Source organism: Notamacropus eugenii, chromosome 1 (assembly GCF_028372415.1).
Source record: "Notamacropus eugenii isolate mMacEug1 chromosome 1, mMacEug1.pri_v2, whole genome shotgun sequence".
Lineage (NCBI taxonomy): Eukaryota > Metazoa > Chordata > Mammalia > Diprotodontia > Macropodidae > Notamacropus > Notamacropus eugenii.
In genome coordinates, this window is record NC_092872.1 from 637,793,257 (window position 1) to 637,814,774 (window position 21,518).

A 21,518-nucleotide genomic window follows, 5' to 3' on the forward strand; every position below is an offset into this window, starting at 1 on the left:
CTGTGTGACCTTGGACAAGTCACTTAACCCCAATTGCCTCATCCTGGGTCATCTCCAGTCATCCTGATGAATGTCTGGTCACTCGATTCAGATGGCTCTGCAGGAGAAGTGAGGCTGGTGACCTGTACAACCCTCCCTGACTCAAAACAAAGTCAAGTGCAAGTCATGTCATTATTTCTCTGATGGCATGGTCTTTTTTGACAACGAAGGATGAACAGACACACACTTCCTCTTTTAGTTGTCACAGCCCATTTACTGGAGCCCCAGCACTTTATTAATTATGAAGCCCCCATTTGTAAAATCATACTCTGTGTTTATTCCTATTTTATGGATAGTTCGAACAAGTTCAGTTATCTCATTTCCAAGGCCACAGTGAATTAGAAATAAGATTTTAAAGAAGAGACAGGTGCTTTAAGCAGATACATTGACAACAGCAAGGTAAGGAGAAACAAAAGGTGGAGAAGTCTGGGTCATTTATAGGGACAAATAGTCTCATACATTTCAACAGGTCAAATCAATCAATCAAGAAATCTTTATTGAGTATCGACTATGTGGCAAGCACTGTGCTAGGTTGTGAAGATAAAAGTACAGAATCAGACAGCTCCAGCTCTCAAGGAGCTGGAACGAAGCTGGGGAAATACATGTTTACAGATTAAGTAGATAAACGCAGACAATAAACGCACAATGATTCAGACAGGAGTACGAACTGCTGGGCAAATCAGCAAAGGCATCCTGGAGGAGGTAGCAGTTGAGTTTACCTACTGCATTTTTATTTACGTTCCTAATGATGATCCTCAATCAATTTTTTAAAATGTCATTTTGACAAGAATTGTGATTTCCTCAGTGTGGGAATTCCTTTCACTGAAGTAAATTGCAACCTGCCTATAATTTCAAGTCTTGGAAAGATTTCTTACAGTTCCATGAAATTAAGTGACTTACCCTGTGTCACAAAATTAAGAAGAGTCAGAGATGGGTGAGAACCCAGGATCTCCTGGTTCCAAGGATAGCGCCCCATTCTTTAGTTTGCGATCCCTCTCTTTTTTAAAAGGTTGATATATTTAGTATACTCTGCTTAAAAAGTCTGAGAAGCACGAAACAGTTTTAGAAAGATCATCATCTAAAGTGGTTAAAAATTGGTGGTTTAAAGTCGTATGACTTCAGTTATTTGAAAAGATTTGCTCTCCTGAAGGGATCCCTTGTCCTCTGAGATCTCCCTATGAGCCTTTGTTTTGTATGTTGTATGTTTCAAAACATCTTATTAGGAAGATTTCAAGCAATTAGATTAACAAGACATAGTACTTTCCTTGCGCATCTTTATTTACAAAGAAAAGCTTGATTGTAATAAGTTTGAAAAGAATGGCCCATGATTGACCCATTTTTTTTCTATATCAAATAGCTGCAAGGTTGGGTTCTCCATCCCTTCTTCTGCCCTTGTCCCTGTCTCAGTCTTCATCCAACTACCTCCTTTCCCCCAAGCATATAAAAAAGTGTCCTGTCTCCCAGCCCCCTCCTGTTACCTGGAGGGGAACACCACATGCCTCACCTCATTGGTTATCATTATTATGTCATCCAGATCAATCATTGGGAGCTCATGCAGTTGTAAATGTTGCTTTGATCATTCGTTCCACTTGGTTAGTATTGATCAGATCCAGTGCACCACTAATCTGAAACAGCCCCCTTCTCAAAGTAAGGCATCCTGGTGACCAAGCTGAGTGACCACATTGTTTGGTTTTTAAATTGTTCCCTTCTCAAGGTTCTGATAACCATGGCAAGGCAGACAGTTCAGAAATCCAGGGGGCCACTTATGGTTGAAGGGGAAAGGGGGAAGTCTCATGAGATCTGAGAAGACATATGGGTTCCTCAGCATTCCTAACAAATAAATGGAAAAAGGGATTCCCTCTATACTCTAAATGATAAATGTTGGCATGGTCAAGAGGAGTGATCTGAGTGACATGTGCACAAAGGATGTGGATGGCCCCAGGCATACTCAAGCTTATGCCTATGGAGATTGGAAATCAGAAGTGATCTGGGTTCACTCTCTCTCTGTCATTCAGTGATAAGCTGTGTGAATTTAAGGAGGTCTTTTGACCACCATGAGCCTCAGTTTCCTTGTCTCTGAAATGGATCTGATTATTGTTTTTTCCATTACACCACATTGTTTTTCTGAGATGCTGTGTCATCCTGTGTTTCAGGCTCTGGAGTAAGACAGTCTCTTTAACCATTTCTCATTGTTGGAATTCTAGGTTCCAATAGCTCCATGAAGATAAACTCAATCCTGCTAAGTGCTCCTTTTCATAAAGAAAATTTTCCCCCAAGGCAGTCGCAGTAAGGTTTTTCTAGTCTAATGGACTTGTACTACATACCTAAGGGTTGTAAAGAGGGGCATATGAGACAATGTGTGTAAAATGTTTTGTAACTTGACCATGTTAAGATGGAAAGACTAGCTTTCTCTGCAGTTGCTGGGGAAAATCTGTTTCAGCATTCAATATACCAAGCCATAATAATAGGAATAATCAACATTTTATAGGGCTTTGAACAGGCAGTTTGATGTAGTAGTTGAAGAAACTTCCTTGGAGTCAGTGGTCTAGGTTTCAGTCTTATATATATGTTTGGGTCCACTCATATAAGCTAGCTATTGCCCCCTGGGTAATTAATTTCTCAGTGATCTAAGCCAGGACTCTAAAATTTTTGGCCTCAGGACTCTTAATATACCCCTTTTATTCTTTTCCTTTTTAGGCAGTCAGAGGTAAGTAACTTGCCTCGGGTCACAGAGCTTGTTGGAGGCTGGCTTTGAGCTCTGATTCTCCTGACTCCAGGGCTAGTACTCTATCCACTGCACCACCTAGCTGCCTCCTAATACACTGTTTAAAAATTGTTGAAGACCTTTCAAGAATTTTTTGATTTATGTGATCATAGCTATCTGTGTTTACTGTATTAAAATTAAAGTGGTTTAGTATTATTATGAAAATAGTTTTGACCTTACAGATAGCACAAAAGGGTCTTGGGAGACCCTTACAGGTCCTTGGACCATGCTTTGACAACTCCTGTTCAAGACAACTTTTTAACTTGCAGAAAAGTTGCTGATCCACGGGAATCTAGGTAATTTCCACAACAGAGTTTCCCTGTGTTGATGAACTGACAGGTCTGAAGCAAACAAACTAATAAAAAAGGAGGTGATGGTAGTGGTGTTAGGTACATTAGATCATTTTATCCTCACAAAGTAGTTGCTACAGATATTATTATCTTCACTCTTGATAATTAAACTTGGACTCAGAGAAATTAAATGATAGTTAATAAATGGCACAGGCAAGATGTGAATGTTGATCTCCCTTCACTCCTCACATTTCAGGCTTTTTCACTGATCCCCTGGCTCTAGGAAAAATTGTGAGGTAAATGGATGTCTTTGGCACCTAGTTCTCTCCCTTTTGGTTCCCCTTTTTCCTCCTCCACTGAACTATTCCTTGATTTAGGCAACCGGTGCCTTCTTATGGCTGTCCAGTCACAGTGTAAAAGAACCAGGAAATGAATCTATGAATGTGATGTCCTCAGTTATTTTTGTAGGGGGAGGCAATATGGAAAACAAATATTGTGATGCCTCTTGCAAAACTGTAGGCTTCTTTTCTGTTTTCTTACATAAGCATTCCATGCAATGAATTTCTCTGAGAACTCAATGCCAGAAATAAGCTGATTTCCCAGATGAATTTGTATCCTTTTACAAATACTGAAATTTGTAAAACTCTACGTACTTCTTTTTTGGCCTTCAGTGTTAAGAAGTATAGAAGAAAATAAGTGTCTAAGTATCATAACTAATGAATCCACACCTAATATCTGGTAATTAATGTCTCTTTCCCTGCTCCTTTAAGCTGTTTCTAGTTGGATTTTTGTTCTTAGCTGCTCTGTTTTTATGTATTTGAATCTATTAACAATCCTAATCCTTTTTTAAAGTAGTTGCAATAGACTCTAAAAAAAAAATAAATCAACTCATAATATTTTTCTTAATGGATGGTAATAGCTTAATGCATTTTGTCCATGATGGACACTGTTAGCATTTTTAAAGAAGAGTTAGGAGAAGGCAATGCTTTAAGTCAAAGAAATGACTCTTTTACAGTGAGATTTTAAAAACAAAGGCATGATGGCCACAGAGGATCTTAAGGCAGGTAAGACCCAAAAAGAAGGCATTAAATCATGCTATCTAGTCCGCATAGACATCACTCTAGATTTGTCTTAGGTAATGCACATCTCTATGTAAAGAGAAAACATAGAGTGGGGAATATGCTGGTTTCCTTCTCAGAAAGACCTGAATTTAAATCCTGCCTTTGATGCTAACTGTGGGACCCTGCACCAAATGCTTACCCTCTTTGAGCCTTCTGTAAAACAGAAAGGATGTCTGAATCCTTGTTGAAAGTTTCAAATGAAGTAGAATAGGTGAAACACTTTCCAAGTGTATATACTACATAATGCAGTTCTTCTTCTTCTTTGTGTCTACCTCATTTATCTCATAACATGAACATATCTCACAAATGGACCATTATTTAGGGGGAGGAGGATGGAGAGGTCTTTTTATTTGTTTGCGAAAGCTAGTGATAGTAGCATCTCAAATTTATTCCTTCTAAATTCTAAAATCTGTGTTTTAGCTTTCAACTGTGGCATAGTAAAGTTGAAGGAGATGATTAAACTGAACTCTAATTATGTATTTACGGGAGAAATGTAAGCTTTCTAAAGCTATTTGTATTATCCTTTATGTAAAAGGAGGCAAAGATAAAAGTCCATATGAATGAGTGAGAGCGTCATCTCTTTCTGCTGTCCCACCCCAGTCTATCTCAGAAGCTTCAGTGTGAAGTAATAACCTTGTTCAAGCATGCTTTTTGATTTAAAGAAAAAAATATGGATTTTTTTTCAGTAAAGCGGAATACGTTTTAATCTAGTAATTGAATTTAGTTCTATTTAGTCTGGTTTGATGGGGGTAGATCTATCGTTGTGGGGGAAGAATTGACATAGTTTAATACTTAACAGATGGATAGAAAAGAAAAAGTTAAAAAGATAAGCATATCAGGGACATTACAGACTGCTGTGGGTCAAATGGAGAAATGACTGTTTTTTCAAATGTTAACATTAAACTAATTAATTTGTCCCTACTTCTGTAGTAGATACAGTGTTCAATGGGTTTCCTAATAATTCTCAAACTGGGTGTTAGTCCAGACTTTGCCCCAAACTAGTTATGTAGCCATCTATAAGTCATTTTACGTCTGTGGTTTTTAGGTTCTCTACCTATAAAATGAAGTGATTGGACTATGTAGAATTTTTTTGAACAATTTTCCCCAATTAATATGCATGCATTTTCTCTCCCTCCCACCTCCTGGAAAATAAGAAAAACAAATCTTTTTAACAAAAATGGATAGTCAAGCAAAATATTGGTCTTGTCCAAAAATATCTCATTCTGCATCTTGAGTTCATCACCTCTAAGTTAGGAAATGGGTAGCATGCTTCATTATGGGTCCTTATCCTAAGGTTCCCTTCCAATTCTGCAATTCAAATTGATGAGATCATTGGCCTAGGAGAAAGGACCTTAGAGCAGAAGTGTGCTGGAGCCTGTTAGAGCTGGTTGTTAAATTTTAATTGTGAGTGTTTACACCTTAAAAATTGCTACACATCAGAATCTGATTGTAAGAAAGTGAAGGAAAATGTCAATAATGCAGATTAAACTTAAAAGTGTGCCAGGCACACTTCCTTCCCGCCCGCCCCCCCCCCCTCCCCACTTCCAACCCCCAGAGGTGATAATTAAACATTTATCAGAACAGCCTTGCCTCAGGGTCTATCTAGCCCAAACTTCTCATTTTACAGATAAGGAAATTGAGGTCCAGGGGTGTTAGGTGATTTGCTCAAAATCCCACCAGTAATAAACATGAATTATCAACACCAGTGTGAAAGCTAGATGACAGGTAGCATTCTTGATTTAAACATGGCAGTTAAGCAAAATGTATTGCACAAGGCAACGTAATAAATGTTGCTAAATTGGATGAGGAAGTGGGAACACTCAAATATTGGTTAAGCACCTAGTCCAGACTACGCCTCAGTCTCCCATCAGGAATCAGTTATTCCCCTGCTGCTTGTGCGTTGAGCCCGAACTGTTACCTGTTCTTGGACTGCATTTCCATGGGGCAAAGAAACAGTGGACAGTGTGGAACTAACAACCAGAAAGACCTGCCCTGGTGAACCATCTCTGAAGAGCAGGAGAAGTTTAAGACAAAGCCTCTGTTTAAAAATAAGAGAAGAAAAGAAGAAAGCTTATATTATCATTGGGAGAGATATGACAAACACACACAAAGCAGTAAAATGATAACATAAGTAACCAATTGATAATAATGAGTGGTAGAAATAATTGGTGCTGAAAGGTCTCCTAGAACCATCAAATCTTGCAGGTGTAAAAGACATTAGGAAGTAACCTGACCCCATTTTTCACACAGTTCAGGAATCCCCACAATAAAGTTCTTCTAGCTAGGTCACCCAGGCTATGCTTGTATATGTTGAGTGATTAAGACTCATTACTTCATAAAGCAATCCAACCTATAGTTAGATTCTCCACTATGTGGAACACAAACCTGCTTTGACATCTTCCCATTCTCTGGATCTAGGTCAAATTCAGAGTGAGTAAGTAAATTAAATCTAATCCTATCTCCCTTGGCTATTTTGCAGTTATTTTAAAAGAGTATTTCTGGTTAAGGATCTCCAATTTAAAACTTCTTAAAATTAAATGGTTTTTAGACACCCTCACTGTTCTTTAATATACATTAGAAATTCTTATGGTTGTTAATGTCCATCTTAAAATGTGGCATCCAAAATTAAAGTAAGGTAACCCTGATATAGTCTGACCCACACTAAAGACTGTATCTATGTTTTATGTTTCCATTCATGTGTCTTGAATTTGCATTATCGTTTGTGGTCTTATCACCTTGTTTGCTCCTGTTAAGTTTGTTAAGGAATTTTTTTTTTTTTTTTTTTTTTTTTTACTTTTTATCTTCATCATCATAGCTAGCATTTTCTGTGGCACTTTAAGGATTACATAGTGCCTGGTGTATATTATTTCAACAACCCTGGGAGGCAGATGTTATCACTATCACTTTTTAACAAATGAGGAAGCAGAGATTCAGAAAGGCTGTGATTTATTCAGGGTCACAGCTAGCAAATATCCAAAGCAAAATTTGAACTCTGGTCTTCCTGACTATGAGTACACCGTTTTTCTCCTCTGAACTGCCTAGCTATTTTAAAATAAGACTTTCCTCAATTGATTTATTGAGCCTAAGTACAGAACTTTTATTCTATTAAATTTAATCTTTTGAACTTTGACATACAGATTTAGTAGATTTAGTGCTTACAAGTCAGGTAGGCCAATGGTGTCAAATTCAAATAGAAACAGATCTCTGTGGGCTACATATTGACTTAGAAAGCCACAAATTAACATTATCTGTGTTGTGTTGCATTTTTATTTATTTTGTTATACATTTCCCAATTACATTTTAATTTAGTTCTTGGCTGTACTTTAGAACTTTGTGGTTTGAGGTCAGTAGACTTGGAGTTTGCCACCTCTGGTGTAGGCCAGCTCTTTCATTTATGATGAGAAACCTGAGGCAGAGAGAGGCAGCACAAGTACTAAAAGGCAATGAGAATTCAAACCCAGATCTTCTGACCTAAAACTTGCACTCTCTTGTAACTCCATTATTATGACAGTTTATTATAATGTCATGGAATCTTAATCACTAAGCATTCATTAAACATATACTGTATGCTGGGCACTACTTGAGGTACTGGGGATAAATACACATGTAATAAATGAACTAATCTCCAGTTACAAGAGGCTTATGCTGTAATAAGCATATGCAGAATGAATATAATGAGAATAAATGCAAATGAGTACAAAATAATTTAAATATAAGGTAAGTTTGCATTAGAAGTTAAGGAAAGGCTTTTAGAAGGTGGTGTTTGAGCTATATCTTGAAGAGATAGAGAGATCTGAGAAGGTGGAAGTGAGGAAGAAATTCATTCTAGCCATAGGACAACTAGTTCAAAGACGTGGAGATGACAGATGAAATGTCCTATGTGAAGAACAGAAAGAAGGATAATTTGACTTGATCTTAGGGTGGGAGAGAGGAGGGAATATCTGGAGAAAACTGGAAGCATAGATCAGAGCAAAGTTGTGAAAGGGCTTGAAAAGCTAAATAGCAGATTTTGTATTATATTCACAAGGTGATGGGAACCTCTGAAGTTAATTGAGTCCGAGTGTAATACAGTCAGATACTCACTCACCAAAAATTATTTTGGCAGCAGTGTCTTGGACAGACTGAAGTAGGGAGAGATGAGTCAGGGAGACCAATGAAGAGGCCATTGCAATAATCTAGACTAGAGTTGATGGGGTCTGAGTGAAAGTGGCAGCTATGTAAGGAAAAAGGAAGGGACTGGATATGAGATGTTGTGGATGTAGAAACAACAAAATTTGTCAACTGATTGGGTAGGTGTGGGAACAGAGAATGAGGAACTGGGGAGAGCACCTCCCCAAATAATCTGGACATCCGTTTTATTAGATTTCTCACAGCTTTTTGTTATTTGCATATTTAATAAGCATGGATTCCATTTGCTTCATCCATAGACTTGCTTTAAAAAATGCTCAAGTGATAACAAAAATATGGCTTAAATTTGTGTAGTACTTTTTAATTGTAAAGCATTTGAGATGCAATATCTCATTTGAGCCTCACCACAACCCAATATGTAGGTAGCACAAGTATTTTTATCCCAATTTTATAGGCAAGCAAATAGAGGTTAAGTGACTGGCCCAAGGTCATACAACAGTAAAAATTGAGACTTGATATAGACGTCCTGGCTCCTAGACTATCCAGCAAGCTTTCTTCTCCCCCACACTGCCTCAGTTCTTCACATTCAATCCAACTGTGATAGACATGAGAAATATGAAAATGAAAAATAGGACAGGTACTGCCCTTAAGGCATTTAGTAAGGGGCAAAGAAACATCAAATAATTGTAGGATGGCATGTGATGAATTAATTTCCAAGGCAAATCACAGAGGCATAAATATGAGGAAAGGATTGCTTCTAGAGAGGAAATTAAGGATCTGAGGTGATGTCAAGTTAGAGATTTAGATTGGTGATTTCTTCACACAGAAGTGATTATGAGATCTCCGAGGGAGAGAAGATAGAAAAGATAAAAGGAAATACAGAGACTTGGGGATGTTCACACGTAGGTAGTGAAGGAAGAGGAATCAGAGAAAGGGACTGTGGAAGAGAAATCCAACTAGTTAGGAGAACGAAATGGGAATCATATTAGAGAAGCCATTTTACAATTAGAATAGCAAGAAGGGTGAATTGGTCAAATACAGGCTTTAAATGCTAAAGAAAGGTCAAGGAGAATGGGCGCTAGGAGAAGACCATTGAATTTAGCAATAAGGAGGTGACTGATAGCCTCAATAAAAGTAGTTTTGGTATTGTGAAAAAGATGGAAGTCAAATTATGAAGGTTTGATTGGGAGTGTTATAAAAGGGGAGAGAGAATAATGGTGAAAAATAATAGTTAAAATTTACATAGAGCTTTAAATTTTGCAAAGCACTTTGCAGATTTTATATCATTTGATCCTCACAACCACCTTGAGAGGTAGGTGCTATTATTATCCCCACTCTAGAGATGAGGAAACTAAAGCAGGCCAAAGTAACTGATAACCAGGGTCACTCAGTTAATAAGTATCTGACACTCAAGAATTCCTCCTTCCAGGATCCAGCCTTCTAACCACTGTACCACTTAGCTGTCTCTCACATAAACTCCTCTTTCTACAAGTATAGAAATATACTCTTTATCTTAATGAATGGAAAATACACACTTGGGTGATAAAGCTTATTTGAAAAAAAAAAGACAAGACAATGGAGAAGTTTATGGCAGGAGTAAACAGACTGCAACACCATACAAATGAGCATTGTTCAAGAAAAGTACCATAAAAGTGTCATCAAAAAATATTCAAATACATGAAAGAGGGGGGTCTGTGACCTTATACATATGAATATTCTCTTCAGCAATATATATCATGACCCATCCATGCCTACCCATTTTGTGCAATATTTATCAGTTTCTTATTATAATTCTGCTATATGAATCCACGCGTTATGATAAGACTTTCCTCAAGTTCTCATATCCTGACCATTTCAATGAAGCACGTAGACATTCCATCAGTTATTGCTCACTCTTTGTCATATGACCAACTCATTTTCTTTTTGTCTTTTACCTTTTTTGGTAACATCCTTTACACAAGAGGTGTAAAACATGAGCCTCAGAACACTGTACTCCCAAATGACCCTGACCAGTTTCAAATGTGATTTGGAAATATTTAACCAAATAAATAGATATTTATTTAACAAAACATAGATAACGTTAATGGATAATTTTCTAAATCAAAATGGGGGTGCAGGGATTTCTTTCTATTTTAGTTTGACACTAATACTTTACAATATTTCTCTTTTTTAAATTTTTATATGTATTTGATTACCACCCACTCATACCCACCATATGCATTTCCATTGCCACTTGAGTAATCTTAAAATTCAGCTTTTCAGAGTTGGTATTGTACCATGACTCAAAGCAATAGAATACCATCCCAAGGATATTGACATAAAAAAGAATGGCCTTTGAGTCAAAGAAAAGCTTGAGGTCATGAAGAATTTTACATTTTCCAAAAGGCAAATGATCCCTATGTCCATCCCACATTCAACTCTGGGATCAACTCATTTTCCTGGAATGCACTCTCCTCTTCTCTTCGGAGAGCCTCTCTCTTACTTAAAGAAACAGATCAGGGGCTGTCTTCTACATAAATCTTTTTTTCCAATCCTCCCAACTGCTAGTGTCCTTCCCTCTCAAACTGTCTTACATTTGTATTTGTAGGCATTTGGATTCATTAGCTTTAAATTTTACTGCATATATTTTATGTGTACTTTCTGTTTCTTCCATTAGAAAGTAAGCTCATTGTGACCAGGAATTCACATCTTGTATTTGTATTCTCAGTACATACAGCAATGTCGGACACATATTAGGTGCTCAACAAAAACTTGTTAATTGATTGATTGCTTTCCTTTGAAATATAATCAATGTTCTTCTTGTGATAGCATTCATTGCTTACTATGTCCTTCTAATTCTTCTCATGCATAAAATATTCATGTTGTGTAACCTACAAATCATTTGTCATTCTCATTTCTTACTCCTTATCCACATTTTTCAACATATTTGTTTCCTTCCTCACTTGGCATTAAAGTCACCAAGTGTCAATGTATACATTGACATAATTGATTAAATTTGAAAGGTTATATTAAGATCTTCATATAATTTTTTTGCTTCTTTGTCCTCTGTAGCAGATATTGGCATACATGATGACATTTTGACAGAACAAAACAAAAACTTATAAGTACTGCATTATGAAATAACAAAACATCCTGTGAAATGATGTTTCCTATTGTCTTTGGGTTCACAACAAAGCCAACTTCACCAACTTGTTTATTTTTCTGAATAAGAATAGCCTGTGAACCATTATTCCATTTAGATACAACTTTCTTTTGCTTTCACAATTCATTTACATTAATTGCTTGCTTTCACTTAATTTTTAATTAGTGTGCCCATTAATCAGTCACTGGACAAAGATCTTATATACAGAGTACCAACATCTAATTTGATATTTATAGAAGATCTTTAAAAATTTGTGATTCTTAACAACCTTTGCCATTCTTTCCTACTACTTGACAATAGCCAATGTAGAAACATATCAAGGACTACACAGAACTGAGGTCACTTTGTAATTCTCCATTTCTCTTGGGTTAAAATGACCAAAGAATTCATCACAATGAAGCCAGTCTATTGATATGTCCAGTCCATACATAGATAGTCTGGTCCTTAAAAGTAAACATGAGGACAGAGCCAAGATGGCAGAGTAGAAAGACACACATACTCTAGCTCTTCCCCCACAACCCATAAAATACCTGTAAAGAATGATTCTCAACAAATTCTGGATCATCAGAAGTCACAGAATGACAGAGTGGAAGATATTTCCAGCCCAGGGTGACCTGGAAGGCCGACGAGAAAGATCTATTGTACTGGACATGGAGCACAGTGCAACCTGGCCTTGGCCATGAGACACCAGGAGGAGGAGGGCCAGAGCAGGCCTTGGAGGCAGAATCCCCAGCAGCAGCAGCAGCAGCAGTTGTCAGATCCCTCAACCTATAGGAGTCCAAAGACACTTCAAAGGTGAGTGAGAGAGCTTTATCGCTTCTGTGACAATGGAGCAGGATAATCACCTAGCCCCAGCACCAGACAGAAGAGGTGGCAGCAGCAGTGTGAGGTGACAGGCAGCAGCCAGCACATGTTGTTGGAGCCTCAGCTTAAAGATCCTGGGGGAATTGAGCAGCTGATCTGCACTTCAACCCTAAGTGGCAGGCTGCTCCTGCCTAAAGCCCCTGGAGGAATTGAGAAGCTTATTTGAATGTCAGCCAAGCTTTGAGCCAAGGAGTGAACTCCTCTCCCTTGATTGTCCCACCTTGGAGGAACTGAGAACTTACAGGTCCCCAATGTATATTCTATTCTTGACAAAGTACCCAAAAGTCAAGTAACTGGTTGGGGAAATGCCCAAAAAAGGGGAAAAAAATAAGACTATAGAAAGGTACTTTCTTGATGAACATGTATTTTTTCCGATCCTTTCAAATGAGGAAGAACAATGTTTACCATCAAGGGAAGACATAAAACTCAAAACTCCTTCATCCAAAGCCTTCAAGAAAAATATGAATTAGTCTCAGGCCATGGAAGAGCTCAAAAAATGATTTTGAAAATCAAGTAAGGGAAGAGAGCAAAAAATTAGGAAGAGAAATGAGAGTGATGCAAGAAAATCATAAAAAATGAGTCAATTGCTTGTTAAAGGAGACCCAAAAAATGCTGAAGAAAATAAAACATTAAAAAATAGACAAACCTAAATGACAAAAGAGATCCAAAAAGCCAGTGAGGAGAAAAATGCCCTAAAAAAGCAGAATTATCCAGATGGAAAGGGAGATCCAAAAGCTCACTTAAGAAAATAATTCCTTAAAGATTATAATGGAACAGATAGAAGCTAATGACTTTTTGAAAAATCAAGAAATTATAAAGCAAAACCAAAGAAATGAAAAAAATAGTAGACAATGTGAAATATCTCATTGGAAAAACAACTGACCTGGAAAATAGATCCAGGAGAGACAATTTAAAAATTATGGTACTACCTGAAAGTCATGATCAAAAAAAGAGCCTAGACATCATCATTCATGAAATTATCAAGGAAAATTGCCCTGATATTCTAGAACCAGAGGTTAAAATAAATATTTCAAGAATCCACTGATCACCTCCAAAGAAATCCAAAAAGAGAAACTCCTAGAAATATTGCAGCCAAATTCCAGAGTTCCCAGGTCAAGGAAAAAATATTGCAAGCAGCTAGAAAGAAACAATTCAAGTATTGTGGAAATACAACCAGGATAACACAAGATCTTCTACATTAAGGGGTCAAAGAGCTTGGAATAGGATATTCCAGAAGTCAAAGGAACTAGGATTAAAACCAAGAATCACCTACTCAGCAAAACTGAATATAATGCTTCAGGGGAAAGAATGGTCATTCAATAAAATAGAGGACTTTCAAGCATTCTTGATGAAAAGACCAGAACTGAATACAAAATCTGACTTTCAAACCCAAGAATCAAGAGAAGCATGAAAAGGTAAACAGGAAAGAGAAATCACAAGAGACTTGCTAAAGTTGAACTGTTTACATTCTTACATGGAAAGATAATATTTGTAATTCTTGAAACTTTTCTCAGTATCTGAGTGGTAGTTGGGATTTCACACACACTCACACACACACACACAGAGCACAGGGTGAGTTGAATAGGAAAGGATCATATCTAAAAATATATAATTAAGGGGTGACAGAGGGATATATTGGGAGGAAAGGGAGAAACGGAATGGGGCAAATCATCTCTCATAGAAGAGGCAAGAAAATGATTTTCCAATGGAGGGGAGAGGTAAGAGAGAAAAAGTGAAGCTTACTCTCATCACATGTGGCTCAAGGAAGGAATAACATGCACACTCAATTTAGTATGAAAATCTATCTTACAATACAGGAAAGTATGGGAGAAGGGGATAAGCAGAGTGGGGGAATGATGGAAGGGAGGGCAAATGGGAGGAGGGAGCAATTAGAAGTAAACATTCTTGGGGAGGGACAAGGTCAAAAGAGAGAATAGAAGAAATGGGGAACAGGATAGGATGGAGGGAAATATAGTTAGTCTTACACAACATGACTATTATGGAAGTTATTTGCAAAACTACATATATATATATCCTATATTGAATTGCTTGCCTTCTAAGTGAGGGTGGGTGTGGAGGGAAGAAGGAAGAGAAATTGGAACTCAAAGTTTTAGGAATAAATATTGAGAATTGTTTTTGTGTACAACTGGGAAATAAGAAATACAAGTAATGGGGTATAAAAATTTATCTTGCCCTACGGGCCAAGAGAGAAGATGGGGATAAGGGAAGGGAGAGATGTTAGAAGGGATGGCACATTGGTGGAAGGGACAATCAGAATGCAAGGCTTTTTAGGATGGGGAAATGAGAGAGATGGGGAGTAAATTTGGAGCTCAAATTTTTGTGGAAACGAATGTTGAAAACTTAAAATAAACTAAAAAAAGTAAAAACAGTTAGTTTCCAGGAAGCCTTCCCAACATGATTAAACTGGGTAGAGCTCATTCTCTGTTGGTATAGCATTTGAGAAGCGAAGGTCACCTCCTTGTATCAATTAGGCATTGGAATAAGGATTTGTGGAGGTAAAAATATTACATAATCATAAAAAAATTGAACCATATGATTGGGAAGAAAAAAAACTGGTGGTCACATAGCAAGAGCAAGAGAAAACTGACTAAGAGCTCCTGAGTTCCATTTGATGTCAAGAGCTTTAGAGGAAAAGATTCACCATCTTGGGCAGAATCCCTATGGTAGATTTATGGGATTGTATGGATAAAAGTCCTAGAAGATGGGCAGATCTGGATGGATTTGTGATGCACCTCACTGGAGGATATAATACATTGGTGAAAGGCCAGTTAGTACTCAAAGAAGACCAGAGAAAGAGGAAAGGGTCTTTTATGTACAAAAATATTTATAGCAGCTCTTTTCCTAGCAACAAAGACATTGGACACTAAAGGGAATGTACTTTAATTAAGGAATGATTGAATAATGTATTTTTAAAAAGTAGTAGATTACTTCAAAGAAACATGGAAAGTATTCTGTGAACTGATGCAGAGTGAAGAAGCAGAAGCAGAACAATTTCTACTATGATACTGATATTATAAAAACAAAGAATTTTGAGATTTTTATATATTGATGAGGAATGAAATTAGAACAGTTGATATAATATCAATAAAACTGTGAGAACAATCAACTATGAAAGCTATAAGAACTATGACCAATATAATGCCATTCATGATGTTAGAGGACTGATGATGAAGCATATACATATATTCTCTTTAAAGTAAATAGATAGACCTCTATTTACTTAGCATGTAAATGCCAGTTGGTTAACACGTTATACATTGTGCCTCGAATTTGGAGGCCTGATACTGTTTCCTTCTTTATCACCTCACTTCATTCAACAACCATTTACTAAGAGCCTATCTAGGTGCTGAGGATTAAAAAGACAAAAATGAGATAGCTCCTGTCATCAAGGAACTGACTTTTACAATTACAGGATCTGAAATCTGTAAGAGATTTCAGTAGCCATTTAATCCAATATATATATGAAAGAAGACCCAACTATAATATTCCCTACAAATGTTTTAATGGTATCTACATAAAGACACTCACTTTACTGGGTAGTGAGAAGATATTAAACAGATATTTGCACAAATAAATAAATATGGGACATATACAAATAAATATAAAATCTTCTTTGAGGACATTAACAGTGGGGGAATCAGGATTATTTTCTTGTGGGACGTGAGGTGAGTTAGAAGTTTCAAGAGACATAGGCAAGGAGGGAAAGATATAAGGTCATGGTGGACAGCCAATGCCTCAAGGTACACAGGATTGATGTGGAATGCTGTGTGCATGGAGAGTAAGTAGACCATCTCAGTAGAGAGGAGAAACTGGAGCTCAGGGAAGAGGCAAGGGATGGATATGCAGATTAGTAATTCACATGCCCCCAAAAGATAGTTGAACCTATGGGGACTGATGAGATCACTGAAAGAAAGTACAGAGAAAAAAATGGAAGAGAGCCCAAACTTTAGCTCGAATATAATTTGCATGAATGAGAATTATATGTAACCAGACTGGAAAGAGAGGCTGTAGCCAAACTAAAAAGCACTTTTAATGCCAAATATAAGATTTTGTCTTTTATTTTAGAGATCATTGGGAGTCATTGAAGCATCCTGAAGTGAAGACAGACATGTTCAGAACTGAGCATTAGGGGTAGGAATTTGGCAGCTATGTGGAAAATGAATTGGGTGTAGGAGTAGGCTGAAGGGAGAAGGATCAGTTAGGATACTGTTCCATTAATCTAGGTTATAGGTGATGAGGACCTGAATTAAAATGTGAGTAGAAAGAATGGCATGGTCAAGACAGATACTGTAGACATAGAATGGACAAGACTTGAAGTTATTACTGAGCCATGGTTGAGAATGAATAGCTGTAGATGAGTTAGATTGAGAAATTGAGGGATGGGAGGAATGAGAGTACTTCTGACAAAATAGAAAGTTAAAAGGAAAGATATTTAGAGGTAAAAATAATTAGTTCAGTTTTGGCCATGTTGAATTTGAGATACCTATGGAACAACTAGATGGATATGTTTAAAATAGATGAGGGACTAGAGACCAGGAGAATGGCAAGGAGTGGATATATAGATTAATAATTCATATGCATAGAAGATAATTGAATCTATGATGTTCAATGAGATCTCTGGGGGCAGGGGGAATGTACAGACAAGGAAAGAGGAGAAGAGAGCCAAAGAAGGCTTATGTCCACACATAGGGTACCATAACATTTGGTAGCTGATTTCATGAATGACTGCCCAAAAAATTTCACCACCTGAGGGATGACTTTCTGGTCACAAGAGTTTTACAATTTAGCCAAGCTGGTCTTTGGACTATAGACTCCCAATTTACTCATCTCTAAAGTCTTAATCTCATGGTAGGAACTCAGGTTCAGAGACTTAGAGCTGAAAGAGATCTTGGAGGTTGCCCAGTCCAACCAACTCCCTCACCTTACAGAGGAGAAAATCAAGACTGGGATAAGTAAAAAGATTTGTCCAAGGTGATACAGGCAATATGTGGCAAAGCTGGGATTATAATTTGGGATTTTCACTCCAAATCCAGTGGTTTGAGTTTGTGCTCTTTTATGGCTCAGCTCTAGGCCATGATGCATTCTGAAAAAAGTTTAGTTTGTGGGAGGTAAATAACTCAGTTTTTAGAATATTTTTCAGAACACTACAACTCTATTTTCAGGAGTATTACTTTATCAGAGGGAGGGGCAGAAGCATATCTTGACTGGTGGAGTTAATGACTTCCAGAAAAGAGTAATTCATTCTCCATGTAGGTCTAGAAATGATAATGTATTGCTTGCATTTCCTCATACTCATAGAATCCTGTTCCTAATGAAAATGTCCGTGAAAGCGACTGGGGAATGAGACGTCTTAGGGAAGGTCAGAGATTGGTACAGTAGCCTAAGCTCCAAGTTCAGAGCCTTCCCAGAATTCTCAGCCACTGACCTCCTCTGGGCCACTTGGTCAGTATTTGAGATATCTCCTATGGTTTCTCTGTCTGCCAAATGGAGATATGATCACTTAACTGCTTTACAAGGATCCTATAAAGAGTAAGGAATTGGCTAATGTCAGAAAGTGTAAGAAGAGCCAGAAGTAAGAAGAGGTTGAGTGAATCCAGGGCTTTCTTACTCCAAGAGTGTCCCTTCAACCACTTAGACCATACTTTCAAATTAGAGAGTCCAAAGGATTTACCAAATGTAGTCCTGCCCCACAATTGTTCCTGCTCTTAACAAACTTTTAAGTCATATAAATAACCCAAATAAGCAGTTCATAAAACTGAAATGCATGAGCTTTTTCTATTGCTGCTCAGGAAGAAGCAAAGACGTAAACTAGCCAAGTCTAAGGAATACTACTAAAGATCATTTAGTAATTTTACAGATAAAGGTCCACTGAAGTTTAGATAAAAAATATGAGTTGAGAGCCAGGATTGACTGAGTCAATATCAGCTTGTCTTTGGTTTAATATCTTTCTTTGTGTAATAAAATTTTAGTCCTTAATCCATCATTCTATGAAACCTTTCATGAGTGCCAATATAGAAGGTATATGGGAATAGGAGGTGGGAGGGTAGGAAGCCCAGGTTAATGACAACTAGTCCATGTGTCATTGGATTCCCAATGTCTTGCTTGCGTCTTTGCCACACAGGGCATAAATTGCCAACTTCTGTTCTAGCAGACACTCTCACTCTAAATGATTCTGACTTTATCATAAACTTCCTACAGTTGAACACATAGTAAGTACATCAGAGAGGAAACATGTCATAGTAGACAGAGAGCTGGATGTGATATCAAGAAAAACAGATTCAAATCCTATCTCAGATACTAGCTGTCTCACCCTACGCTCTCATCACTTTAAGGCTCCTTCTTCTGATCTGCAAAATGGGGACAATAACAATACCTATCATATGTGGTTGTTGTAAATATTAATTTGTGCAAAGTGCTTTGCCAATTAAGTCCCACTTAGATGTCCATTATCATTACTATTATTGCACCATAACTTCAATGATAGTAGCCCAAAACTGAGGCATGTTCATAGCTGCAAATTCTTTTGGTTTTGACTATGGTTTTACTAACTTATTAACTGTCATCATGGCAATAACTTTGGACTGTCAGAGATCCATTACCACTCTATCAGAGCATTTAAATCCTATTAAACTTGAGCTCCTTGAGAGTGGGGACTTTTTTGGCCTTTCATTGTATCCCCAGTGCTTAGCAGAGTGCTTGGTTGATTTGACTTGATTGCAATTAAGGCCATCCCCCCATTTTGCCTTTGGGAGAAATTTGGCAAGAGTATAATCCAGCTTATGAATGAAAAGCATATAATAATATTATAATTAATAAAAATAGTTAACATTTATATAGTGCTCTAAGATTTACAAAGTACTCAAAAAATATTCTCACCAGAACCCTGGGGTATAGGTGCTATTATTATGCCCATTTTACAGATAAGATCACCGAGACAGAAAGAAGTGAAGTGATTTGCCCAGGGTCATACAGCCAATAAATGTCTGAGGTCAGATTTGAACTCAATTTTTTCCGATGTCAATTCCAGGACTCTTCACTATGCCACTACCTACGTATAAAAATGTACATGTGCATATGTGTGTGTAAGTATATATGTATATGTATGTATGTATGTATGTATGTATGTATGTATGTATTTCTTTTTTTTTTTCATTTAAAGGTTCAGGAATATAAAGATGCAATTTTCCCACACATGAATTCTCTGCCTGTTAAGATCCTCTACATTAGAGGAGAGTGGGTTTATACATATTTGGGTCTAACAGCAAGTCATCTCTAGGGTAGGGGGGAAGGAAGAAAAAAAGGGAAGTTTCATGATAATTTTAATATATATTTTAAATAAATAGTAAATTGTTCATAATAGATTTACAGTTTCATGTGTAGGTGTAGATTTCAACAACAGTTCCCAAATTCTTAAGGCCAGTTATAGGAAACTTTTGTTTATCTGGACTCCAATAACCAGGAAGCCTGAATTATCAGAAATATTGTTTTGCATGAGAAGAGCTTAACGACAAGTAAGCAGAATGCTATCAGTTTTGCTTCCTTCCCTCTCCTCCTTTCCTTTCTTTCTTTCCTCAAAAACGCACCAAATTTGAGGGCACTTCATAGAACCCAGATTCATTCTGATCCTGTATTCTTTGGGCATCTCTGGTCCTATCCAGTGATGATGGATGTTCATGGTGGTAACCCTTAAGCGTTTTTTGAGTCAGCAGAGAGATTTCTGCTCCTTTTATGTTTATTTACTTTTGTTTGGCTGATTTGAAAATTGAGCATACAAAAATAGTGTATAAAGACCAAAATAACCAAATCGCCAGAGTTTCCTCTTTCCCAGTCATCGAGAGGAGCTGAGAGTTTACCTGAAGCCCAACTCCTTGAATCTTTCACAGATTCTATAAATGTCTTCACTTTTATGTGAAACCATAATGAACAGAAGCGAAAGAAATGGTGATCCATCCTTGTAACTTCTTTCCTCAACAACTACCAGTCTGTCTAAGTCCCACCAGTCTACTATCGTTCCATCAAAAGGAGCTGTGAATATGGTCATATTTTCTATCCTTTATTTTGCTTCTCCTACTCTTCCTCTCAAGATTCCCCCCCATTATTCTTTCCTTCCCTCTGCTCCATAATACTTCAAAACTAACCCTAAAATTGACAGAGAATGACAGATAGACAGACACTTTATTAATTGTTTATTTCTGTTTGCATCACTTTAGGAGGCATGTGTCTCTCCATTCGGTTCTCCTTGAGTCAGACTATCCAACCCCCCTTTCCCCTTTCCAGGAACCCTAAAGTCAAGGATGCAGCAGCTGCAAAGCGTGCTACCCTGTGAGTACTATCCTCTCCTGTGCCATGCAGACAGCAGCCGCTGGCTCTCCATCAGTAAACTGGAGGGTGTGGTTTCTGAGTCTTTCATTTAAAGCATTTCAGTACAATTAATGGGAAGGATTGCATTTGCAGTCCGCACATGGCTTTAGATCACATTCCATCTGAGAGGGGAATGGGACTCACAAAACATTTGAGCTGGTTGCTGCCCATGTGTCCAAACACAGAGCATGGAAAATATTGACATGGAGGCAGAACTAGGTAATTTAGCTCACAGAGGGAGATTGACTAAATTGTGGGGAGAGTTGACTTCTGGAGGGCCAAGTCTTGGGCTTTTTTCCCCTCTTTTGAACCGTGCACATTAGCACTCTGGCTCTGTGCCCAAGAACTAAGAAATAAAAGGCTGAAAAGAGACCCTAATGTTCTTTGCATGGGCATAAGTTCCTCCCTCCTTTGACATAGGCCCGGGAGCTCCACTGAGGATTAAAGGGTAAGAATCCAGCAAAATAAAAATATTTCTGAAAAGGTTTCAAGACAGCATTTAAGGGATTTAGTAGGAGTCAAGAAAATAGGAGGCCTTTTTGGTCTTGGGGGCCCTCTTCCCCAGACTTCAATCCCTCTGCTTTCACATATGGTAAAATCAGGGGAGAATTTTCTTTCCAATCGTAACATCCTCTGGTTAAATCATACGCTTGTATTACTGAGGCACTTCTGTCCAAACATGTTTTCTTAATGAGGCATTATATGTCTATGAAATCAAGCTGCTTTTCCTCAAAAAATGAATATTTTACTTTAAAAAGTTGAAGTTCAAACTCAACAAACTCTAATAT

General features: G+C 37.5%; 1 pseudogene; it reads left to right on the top strand.

Annotated features, from left to right (window-relative positions):
• The first annotated feature begins 684 nt into the window (after positions 1 to 684).
• Positions 685 to 21,518, top strand: part of LOC140519371 (myc box-dependent-interacting protein 1 pseudogene) — a 179,308-nt pseudogene continuing 158,474 nt past the window's right edge.